Source organism: Nyctereutes procyonoides, unplaced genomic scaffold (assembly GCF_905146905.1).
Source record: "Nyctereutes procyonoides isolate TBG_1078 unplaced genomic scaffold, NYPRO_anot_genome, whole genome shotgun sequence".
Lineage (NCBI taxonomy): Eukaryota > Metazoa > Chordata > Mammalia > Carnivora > Canidae > Nyctereutes > Nyctereutes procyonoides.
This window is the reverse complement of record NW_026575131.1, coordinates 54,487,414-54,499,290: the sequence shown is the minus strand read 5'-3', so window position 1 is coordinate 54,499,290 and position 11,877 is coordinate 54,487,414.

Below are 11,877 nucleotides of genomic sequence, written 5' to 3'. Positions count from 1 at the left end.
AATGAGCCCCGAGTCAGGCTCTGCGCTGAGCGTAGAGCCTGCTTAGGATTCTCTCTCTCCTCCACCCCTGCTGATGCTCCCTCCCTGTCTCTCTTAAAAAGAAAAAAAAAGTAACTAAAAGCAAAATAAATTTTAGATGGTTCCCCACCCCCTGACTGAAGCTTCCTCCCCCATAAAAAAAAAAAAGACAGAAACTATAAAACTACTAGAATAAAACATGGGAGTTCAAAATAACAATCCCAGTGTGTTGAAGCATGACATTAAGCCCTAAAGCCTTTAATTAAGAGATTAGTAATTAACTGGGTACAAGTATAAAATTCCTGCACACACACACACACACACAGATACACAAATACTAGAAGGTCAATAGACAAAGTTAGGGAAACTTTTTCCAAGACATGCTAGACAAAAAGCTGATTTCTTTAATATGTGAAAAGCTTCCAGAAATCAATAAGGACCAACGACCCAATAGAAAAGGCAGCCAAAAACACATACGGCTTTGGGAAATGGAAATACAAATGTCTCCTAAACACATGAAAGGAGCTTATTCTCACTCGTGCTAAGCTAAATATAAAATCAAACCACCATAAAACACCCTTCTTAAAAACTAAATCCTGGGATCCCTGGGTGGCGCAGCGGTTTAGCGCCTGCCTTTGGCCCAGGGCACGATCCTGGAGACCTGGGATTGAATCCCACGTCGGGCTCCCGGTGCATGGAGCCTGCTTCTCCCTCTGCCTATGTCTCTGTCTCTCTCTCTCTCTGTGACTATCATAAGTAAATAAAAATTAAAAAAAAAAAAAACTAAATCCAGCAGGTTGCCTGAGATGAAAAGTTGGGTAATTCACCATGCTGCGGGGCCCCCGTTCTGGGGGAAAGGACAGTCTCAGGCATCGGGGTTCAGGGTTGTGAAATGGCGTAATCTCTCCGAGAAGAGCTAGTGACACGGTAAGCCAGCTGTATCCCTCCTGGGAGGCTATCCACGCGCCCAAGGGTGGACGATGGCGCAAGTGCTGAGCCTCTTGCACGTCATCCCCAGCGAAGTACGAGGCCGAGTGCGTGGAACAGAGTTGGGAAACTAAGGCCCGGGGAGGGGAAGCGCCAGAATGAGGGCGGGCTGGGGTGTACTCTTTCCAGGGCAGGTGCACGGGCTGGTTCTACCTGCAGATCCAGGTCCCGGCCACCTCCCTCGTCAGCTCAAGGCAGGCCTTGTGCATCACACCCGCTGGTGTCTGGAACAGGTCCGAGCAAGGCCCGGGGACGCCGGGCTTCAGCACACCGAGGCCGAGCCGGCCACGCCGAGCCCGGTGAGTGCTGGGTGCCAGTTCCAAGGAATTCAGACTTTCTCATTAAGCGGTTAGGAAAGCCAGGTGGCCGCGGGCCGTCACCCTCCGCCTGGGCCACAGGATTAGAGGGATCATGGTTTCTGCCTCCAGACACTGTATTATCTGTCGCGGGCAATTATGGAGACCCAGGCTGGTGGTGACAAGCTCGGCGAGTCCCTGAGCTCCGGAACCCGGGGAAGCCTCAGAGTCCTGGGATCGCCAACATTGTGGGCGCCTCCGCATGCCCGGCGTTCTGGACTCTCGGGGCATATCCCCCTCCGAACGTTCTAGAGTCGGAGAGCCAGGGTTTAGGATGGAGAACAGCACGTGTCACTTCTGGCCGTCTTGGGACAGAAGGCCCCGCGGGGAATTCAGAGAACGGGCGGGAAGCGGGAAGGGCGGGTGGTCAGAGGCAGGGGGGGCACCCGACGAGGGGGCCTGTGTCCCACCGACGCCGCGGGCCGTGGGAAGACTGGGGGGACGCCCGGCTTGGCGCTGACCTTGACATCGCAAAACTCTGGAATCACAGACACTCTCGTGATGCGGACAAGATTTCTTACCTAGTTTTATCCCCTCGGATCAGAGGCCTCTCGCACCGCAGTGCAGAGGCTGAATCCGGCTTGTTGGGCCGCGTGACCCGCGTGTGAAAAAAGAATTGGCGTGTGAGTGTTTCCAGGTAAGAAGTGGAGCTCCGGGGCGCCTGGCGGCTCAGTCGGTGAAGCCTCTGCCTTGGGCTCAGGTCGTGATCCCGGGGTCCTGGGATCGAGCCCACATGGGGGGGTCTGCTTCTCCCTCTCCATCTGCCTGCAGCTCCCCTGCTTGTGCTCTCTCTCTCTCTCTCCCTCTCTCTCTCTCTGTCAAATAAATAAATAAAATCTTTAAAAAAAGAAGAAGTCGAAGCTCCATTGGAGCCTTCATCCACATAGCAGTTGTGGGCGCTCTGTGGGTGCGACGCGAGTTCTCCACGGTCCCCACCAGCTCCCATTCATGCCTTGACCCCTGAAGGGTGTGCTTGCTCTCACTGGACCCGTGGTAGTACCAACTTTTGTGGTTGTTGGTTTTTTTTTTACATATTTTATTTATTTATTCATGAGAGAGGCAGAGACACAGGCAGAGGGAGAAGCCAACTCCCTGCAAGGAGCCCAATGCAGGTCTCGATCCCAGGACCCTGGGATCACGCGGAGCCAAAGGCAGATCCTCAACCACTGAGCCACCCAGGCGCCCCAGTACTAACTTTTGTATCCCTGTTTTATGACCAAGAAAGTGAGTCCCGGTGGCAGCTGCTTGCTGTTTGCCAAGATCCCCCCACTCCACCCCCAGGAGAGACGGGGGGAACCAAATGGACACTGCCTCCCTGCTTTACAAACAGTTATCCCACTGGGTCCCTGTCCCCAATTCTATGCAGTGGGATACTGTTGTTATCCCATTTCTCAGATGAGAATGGCTCAGAGAGGGAAACCCTGTCCCCCAAGCCCCACCAGGAGACAGGGGCAGACCCCCCTGGGACAGGGCAGGAGTGAACTAAGGGGAGCACTCAGGTCCATCTGGATCTGGGGGGTAAGCAAAAAGGAAAATGTGGTGTGGGGATGGGAATAGCTTTGAGATGGGGATGGAAAGGAGTTCAGATTTTCTACTTAGAGCAATGGGGAGCTCTTGGGAGGGTTTGAAGCAAGGGAGTGGCAAGATCTATTTTTTGTTAGAAAAGTCCCTCTGTGCTGAGTCTACCTCACAAGAGGGATACATTGATCCTTAGCCAAGAAAGGCCTGGTGTCAGGTGACAGTGCTCTCTTCACAGCTACTACTTCTGGGGCCCCTGTCCCCCTCCAATGAAATTCCATAAGAAATTCATTGCAAAGATGTCTGGCCAATGAGGGCTCATGGTGGTCCCTGCTGGTAAACTGTGTTACTCAAGTCTATCTCAAGGAGCATCAGGCTCCTTGCAGGGAGCTGGCTTCTCCCTCTGCCTGTGTCTCTGCCTCTCTCATGAATAAATAAATAAAATATATATATTAAAAAAAAAAACAGGGGATCCTTGGATGGCTCAGCCGTTTCGCACCTGACTTTGGCCCAGGGCGCGATCCTGGAGTCCTGGGATCGAGTCCCACGTCGGGCTCCCGACATGAGGCTTGCTTCTCCCTCTACCTGTGTCTCTGCCTCTCTCTTGCTCTCTCTCTGTGTCTATCGTGAATAAATAAATAAATAAATATTTTTTAAAAAAACAACCACAAAAGTTATTGAAAACAAAAATTGAAAAAAATTGAAAACAGAAGCTATTTGTCACCGACATGTTCAAGAATGATGTTCTTCATATATAAAGAGTCATTAGAAATAAATAAGAATGCTATCTTGGATACACAGAAGACATTGGTGGGAAACTACAATTTAAAAAAAAAAGGGGGATCCCTGGGTGGTGCGGCGGTTTGGCACCTGCCTTTGGCCCAGGGCGGGGTCCTGGAGACCCGGGATCAAATCCCACGTCGGGCTCCCGATGCATGGAACCTGTTTCTCCCTCTGCCTGTGTCTCTGCCTCTCTGTCTCGGTGACTATCATAAATTAAAATAAAAATAAATATTTAAAAAAATAAAAAAATAATAAAAAAGGGATCCTATGCAAAAAGTGTTTAACCATCCTAGAATTTCCTCACTTTCAGTTGAGAAAGATACCTGATATCTGATAATATTAGATTTTTTTGAGGATGCAAGACAATGGGTACTCATGTCCATTGCCGGTAGAAGTTAGTACCATCTTTCCAGAAGGCGACATGAGGAATGAGGTGTATTGAAAGCCTTTGATGATAATAAGCAATTATAATAACTCACCTTTGCTGAGTAACAAATCAGCTTCACTTGTGATGTTTTTCCCCATTTGAACAGAATCCCCCAGGGCAGGGATTCTGGTGTGTTTTGTTCACTGCTGGGTCCCTGGCGCCAGGAACAGCGCCTGGATCTGATTTATATACCCGGCACCATCTCATCTGCTCATTTTCCTATGCGCTAAAATTACAGAACCACTGAGCCAGATTAGACCAAAAGGGAAGTTTGGATGAAGATAGATACCTGAGCATCCAACTTATTTAGGTCTTTAAGACCACCGTGGATTCCCCAGCAGTGCGGAGAGGATTCTCAGGGGCTCCCCCCGACCCACACTTCAACGGATGTGCGTATAATTCTGAGGATTGAGACGATTTCTGATGCTAGTGCTTCGTCTGTGCCAGACAGTGTGCAAAGAGCTTTACCAAACTCAGCTCGATCACTTAATAGCAAAACTATGACTTAGGTGCTGATGTTAGGCCCATTTCACAGATGAGGAAACTGAGTCCCCGGCATGGCCCTGGGCAGGGCCTGGCGCATACTAAGTGCTTGGGTTTACTACAAACCTAAATCTTATTCAGTGAGTGTGTGAACGCCGGTTCTCGTCTCCACGGGAAGTGTTTCCTCTAGGGCCCTACTGTGGTCCTGCCGTGGCGCCCCAGTAAACGCTTCCTGTTTCGTTTCTTAAATTCCTCGGGAGACTCGAAGCAGAGCTGCCAGGGAAAGCGAGCAGAGCCTGTTTCTGGGGGTGTGGAGACACACGACACAGTCGCCCCTTCTCCCCAGACCCACACAGGGGCACACATGAACACCCCCCCCCAAGACAAACGCAGAGACACCGTAGCTGCTGACACACACACACACACACACACACACAGCCCTGGAGACAAAACAAGACCCAGGCAGAGACCTGCTGGCTGCACCCAGTCAAAGCAGACACATAGACACACACATATCTGAGACACCTGGGGGGCCCTGCAGTGTAGGGTCTGCCTTCGGCTCAGCATGATCCCGGGGTCCTGGGATCGAGTCCCGCATCGGGCTCCCCACATGGAGCCTGCTTCTCCCTCTGCCTGTGTCTCTGCCTGTGTGTCTCTCAGGAATAAGTAAATAAAATCTTTAAAACAAAAATGACACACATATATCCTGACCAGATGCAAACACCCCCAAGACAGACAGACACAGGAGAGACACACATGCAACCCAGGGCCCCGGCCTGGTAGGGCGAGGTAGGGAGGCTCTGGACCGCCTGGACCCCAGCCTCAGCCCCAGCACCCCGTTTGTCCCATCACCCTGGGGCCCAGGGCCTCCCACTAAAGGGGGGCAGGAGGCGGAGGCGGAGAGAAAGGGACTTGCTGGGCTGCAGACTGCAGGTGAGGCAGGCGGGGCCCAGGGCCCAGAGCACGGCTCTCGGGCGCCACCCGGCGGGCACGGGGGGGAGGGGGCTCGGCAGCCCCCTCAGCGGGGCATGTGTGCGGGTCTGTGGGTCTCTCTGGGTCCGCGTGGGTGCCTGCGTCTCTGAGTCTGTGTCTCTAGCTCTCTGGGTCTCAGCCTCCGTGTCCCCTCCCTGTAAGTCTCTGTCCCTCTCTGCTGCTCTGTGTCTTCTGTGTCTCTCTCTTTCTTCCCCCCTCTCCCCTCCCCTCCGCCCTCTCCTCCCCTCCCCCTACCTCTGGAGCCCCAAGACCTCTTCCTGAGTGCCTCTGATGACCCCGTCCTCTTATCAGCAGGGTCTTATCAGCAGGGTTGCCCACCCGCGTCCTGTCCTGGGATGGCATCTCAGCATTTCCTGCGCCCCGTGGGCTGTGGGCGTGACTCAGTCGGGGTGGGGCACGATGACCTTGTGGGCATCGCTCCCACAGCCTAGACGTTCTGGTCTTTGGGGAGGGGACCTCATGCCAGGAGGCCGACAGGGTCCCCCCTGCCGCGCCGGGTGCCTGAGCCCACCTTGGCTCACCCTTTCCCGGGCTGGCTGATGCGGGCTCCCTGAAGGCGGGAAGCGCTGGCCGCAGGGGTAGAGGATGAGGATTTGGGCGCCCACGCAAGGAAGGGCCTAGAGAGAGACACCGACGGTCCCCCTCGAAGCCTGCTGAAAACCCCCCATGAGCCCCTCATCGCCTGCAGGCTGAGGGCCTATCCCTGGCCAGCCCAAGCCTCAGAGCCCAGTCTGACCCCAGGCCTCCCACGCTTCCACCCACTTGGTTCCTTCAAGGTGCCGCACCCTTTTCTTCCTGGGGTGGGGGAGGGGGAGGTTGCACATTCTCTTCGCTCTCCAGATGCCCTTCCACTCACCTCCTCCAGGAAGCCAGTCTCTCCCCATCCCTCCAACCTGGAGCCATCCTCTGGGTGCTGAGATCAGGTGTGTCTTGGTCATGGTCGTGGCTGTGTCCCTGGCATAGAGCCTGGCACACAGCAAGTGTCCGGGAAGCGTGTGCTAGACACGTGAGCACGGGAGAAAAGGCTCAGGGGGTGCTCTTAGGCCCAGATCTTCTGCCTTGCTGGTGACCCCTGGCCTAGTGGCTGGCTTCCTGCTCTGTGCCCTGTTTCCTGGGGACAGGAGTAAGGGAGTAAGGGGACATTTTTCTGGGCCACTGCAGAAATCCGCCCTGCTGGGTCTCATTTCAGCCGTGTGTGTAAATACCCGGTCCGCTGTGGCCAGCGGCGTCCACGCGGGGGGAAGCTTCAGTGCCTTTTATGAGCCTCCCCGTGGGGGCCCAAGGCGCGGTTTCTGTGGCTGGGTATGTGGGGCGCCCGGGCAGTTTCCCAGCTGGTTGGCACAAGGTGGGGAAGCCTTTGGGGCCGCGAGGAGCCACCAGGCGCCTTTAACCCTGCAGCGTGTGGCATCCCGAGGCCACAACCGAGCCTCTTGTTTTATTATTTTATTATATTATTTTATTATTTATTTTGTTATTTTATTTTACTTTATTATTTTATTATTTTATTTTATTATTTATTTATTTAAAAGGTTTTATTTATTTATCCATGAGAGACACAGAAAGGCAGAGACCCAGGCAGAGAGAGAAGCAGGTCCCTGCAGGGAGCCCGATGAGGGACTTGATCCCGGGACCCCAACCAGGATCACGCCCTGAGCTGAAGGCAGACACTCTACCACTGAGCCCCCCAGGTGTCCCTGGGCCTCTTGTTTTAAAAATTGCTCATGGAACATTAGAGATCACAGCCGGAACTGAAACGGGAGACGGAGCCCACTCCCTTCCCAAGTCCAAAGGACACACTGAATCCTTAGGGGCAAGGGATTTCTGGCAGGGAGGTGCAAGGCCCCGGTGTAGACACGGGTCGTCTAAAGGACTAAGCACCAACTGTATGCTGAGCGGTGTGCACAGCACCTTCGGCCCATCCCCTTGAGTCCTCAGAAAGCACCCAGCCCAGCTGACAAGGGGAAAAGTCAGGGGGGTTCAAGGTGACTCTCTGGCTTAAAGGTCATCCGGCTGGCGAAGGGCAGGGCTGTGATCCCGACCTCCTCGACCTCCTCACGGGGCTTGGGCTCCAGGGAGTCACCCAACCCTCCGGAGGCCCCCCTGGCAGGGCCCGCCGTGAGGATACCCCGGAAGCCAACCACATAGCACTTGTCACTGGGCAGGACCCCAGGGGTGACAGGAGGCAAGGCCTGAGTCACAGGGACAGCAGTTCGGAGTTGGGGGCCCGGGAGCCTGCATTTTCACTAGCACCTGCCTCCGCCCCGGGGGACTCTGGCTGGAGGGGTTCCTCCGTCCTTTCCCAGGGCAGCAGCCTTACTCCTGCTTCCATCCCAACGGGGTTTGCAGGGCTCCCTCCCAATCTCAGGAGGGACTGCCTGCCACTGGTGTTTCCTGAAGGCGCCACAAGACACGAGGATTTGTGCCCGCCCACACCCCCCACACACACTCCCACCCCCAGCAGACACCAAATTAGATTTCCCACCCCCACCCCCAGTTTGAGGGTTGATGCTTTGACATCAGCCTGGAGGGCAGCCCCCACCCCCACCCCCACCCAGGGCTAGCTAATCCCCCGAGGTCGCTAGGCACTCACCCTGGTGGGCCTTTCACAAGCACAGTCACTGACATGGAGCCCACACTGCAGCTGTCTCGCGGCCACTGTCCCCCCAGGGCCCGGACACACCACCACCCTTAATTCACCGGGTCCCACGTCATCGAGCCAAGTACCTTTGGTGTAGTAGGACGCGGTGTGTGCTGTGTCGGCATTTGCTGCCGGAGGCGACACGGCGGCTGAGCCTGCTGTGGGTTTGCTGTGGGTTCGAGGTCATGCAGCAACAAGCCAATGGCCCCTGGGCCACCCTGCTGCTCCTGGGCGCTCCTGCCTGTCGGGGAGCGATCTGGGTGCCCCCACCTGCAGCCGGGTACTGCTTTCAACCTTTGCTGGGGCATGGGTGTCCACATCCCAATCCCTGGTGCCCATGATAATGATCCCTAACGTGGCAAGATGGACTTTGCCAGATGTGATTGAGCTCCTGGACCTCGGGATGGGAAGAAGATTCTAGATTCCCAGATAGGTCCAATCTGGTCACACACACTTTTTTTTTTTTTTTAAGATTTTATTCATTTGGAAAAAAAAAAAGATTTCATTCATTTGAGAGAGAGAGAGCACAAGCAGGAGGGAGGGGCAGAGGGAGAGGAAGAAGCAGACTCCTCGCCGAGCAGGGAGCCTGATGTGGGGCTTGATCCCAAGATCCTGGGATCATGACCTGGACCGAAGGCAGACGCTTAACCAACCGAGCCACCCAGGTGCACCATGATCACACAAATTCTTTTTTTTGTTGTTTTGTTTGTTTGTTTGTTTATTTATTTATTTATTTATTTATTTATTTATTTATTTATTTATTTATTTATTTATTTATTTATTTATGATAGTCACACAGAGAGAGAGAGAGGCAGAGACACAGGCAGAGGGAGAAGCAGGCCCCATGCACCGGGAGCCCAACGTGGGATTCGATCCCGGGTCTCCAGGATCGTGCCCTGGGCCAAAGGCAGGCGCCAAACCCCTGCGCCACCCAGGGATCCCCAAATTCTTTTTTTTTTTTTGGTATATTTTTTTATTGGAGTTCGATTTGCCAGCAATGTAACACCCAGTGCTCATCCCATCAAGTGCTCCCTTCACGCAAATTCTTTTTTTTTTAAGATTTTATTTATTTATTTATTCATGAGAAACACAGAGAGAGAGAGAGAGAGAGAGAGAGAGAGAGAGAGAGAGGCAGAGACACAGGCAGAGACAGAAGCAGGCTCCATGCAGGGAGCCTGATGAGGGACTCGATTCCAGGACTCCAGGATCAGGCCCTGGGCTGACGGCAGGTGCTAAACCACTGAGCCACCCAGGGATCCCCTTCACATTAATTCTTAAAATTGGAAGCTCTTTACTGCCTGTGGTCAGAGATGGGACTCAGGAAAGACGGGAAAGATCTGCACCTCAAGATCTGCAGGTGGGGGAGGGGCCGGAAGCCTGGGAACCTGCAGAGGCAGGGAATTCGATTCCTCCCCTGCAACCTCCACAAGGATCCAGCCCTGGGGACACTGGATTGTAGGATTTGTGGCCGCCCAAACCGAGAGAGTAAGTTTGTTTTGAGCCTTAAGTTTGTGTAATTTGTTGGGGGCAGCCACAGGAAATGCACACACCCCATTATCCTGCAAGTGTTGTGTGAAATGCTCCGATCCTAGAATGAGTGCAGCACTCTGAGGAGGAGGAAATCACTGTCCTGAGGACCCAGCGCCCCACTGAGCAAAAGAGGTTTCCAGCACTCACGGTGGGCCTGCCCTGGTCCCCCAACAAATCCTCCCAGGATGAAGAGGGTATCACATCTCTCTGAAAAACAGGAAAGCAGTGGGCTCCAGAGGGGGTGAGTCACTTTACCAAGGACACACAGCTGATGAAAGGGGTGGAACTGAGGTGCGAACCCACCTGGCAGGTAGGAGCTGAGTCCAAACTCTGGCTCACCATCCTGTGACAGCGCGCCCCAGGGAGAGGTGGGTCTTACCTGCGGGGTGGGGAGGCAGGGGGGGGTGAACACCATGAGTGTCATTGGGGACCCCGCCCCTCAGCCTGGCAAGTCAGTTTAAGGCACCCTGTCCCCGCTAGCTGACAACTTTTACGGCTGTATTTTTCTTTTCCTTTTTTTTTTTTTTAAATCAAACGGGCTTTTTATAACTTTGTGTTTGAGATTTTTTGACTAGGAGTCACACGCAATGTAAGACTGGCAATCATCATGCAGACTTGGGAATTCCTACAAAGTGAGAAAATTTAACCTAGCAACTGTTTTGAAATGTAATGAAATCTGTATGAGTACAAAATTTAGCAATTGATGAAGTTGACACATTTTGGTCGATGTGGAGACATTTGATAAGGTATTAATTCTGATTTTGCAGTTTTCTTTATTTTTGGAGCTGAGGATTTCTTCCTTCCTATTCTCCAGGCCTCATGATGTCTTACTGTTTCCCTGTACGGCACAAGGGCCCCCAGACCTTTCCCTGCAGGCCTCCCAGCGCCCGACAACATTAAGCACTTACTGTATGCAAGTAACAGTTCTGAGTTTTTCACGTATTTGACTGATTTCATCTTTACCAAGACCCTTTGTGGTAAATACTACATTGTTTCCTTCCACTGGTTAAGGAAGCCGAGGCAGAGAGGGTCTAACTCCCGAGCTTGTTCTCCTAGCCTCTACCCAGTGCCTCTCATTCCGATGGTATCCTACAGAACCCAGAGTCTTCAAAACAATTTTTTTTAAAGATTTTTTTAATCTATTTATTCATGAGCTACACAGAGAGAGGCAGAGACACAGGCAGAGGGAGAAGCAGGCTCCCTGCAGGGAGCTCGATGCAGGACTCGATCCCAGGACCCTGGGATCATGCCCTGAGCCGAAGGTAGATGCTCAACCACTGAGCCAGGCATCCCTAAAACAAATTTTTAATTATGATAAAATACATGTAAAATATAACCATTTCTAACGATGCAGCTCAGTGGCATGAAGCACACTCACCCTGCTATGCATCCACCCCCACCATCTGTCTCCAGAACCTTCCATCTCCCCATGCAGAGACCCTGTCCCCAGGAAGCACAGACTCCCTGCCCCCTGCTCCACCCCTGGCTAGACCATCTCCTATCTCTGTGAGTGGGACTCCTCTGGGGACCTCCTTGGACTGGGGTCATGCAGGAGGTGACCTCCTGGGTCTGGGTCCCCTCCCTGAGCCTACTGTCCTCAGGGTCTGTCCATGTCATGGCAGGTGTTCAGTGTATGGACGGACAACACTATTTATCTGCACCACCATACACCATTAAGATGATTATTATAGGGCAGCCCGGTGGCTCACCGGTTTAGTGCCACCTTCAGCCCAGGGCGTGATCCTGGCAAGATTCCTATGTTGAGGTGCTGGTCCCAGGACCTCAGAGGTGGCTGTATTTGAGACAAGGCCTTTCCACAGGCGTTTAAGTTAAAATGAGGTCATTCGGGTGGGCCCCAACCCACATGACTGGTGTACTTACAGAAAGGGGAAATGTGGCCACAGACATGCACACAGGGAGGCTCGGTGACGGAGGCAGAGCCCAAGGTGATGTGTCAACAAGCCAAGGGATGCCACCACAGATTGTCAGTGATCCCCCAAAGCTGGGAGAACATGGAACAGATTGTTACAGCCTCGGAAGGAAACTTGCCCCAGGCTTCTGGTCTCCAGGACCCTGAGAGCATAAATTTGTTCCCAGTACTGTATTACGGCAGACCCAGCAAACGGATTTTATGTACCTATAGT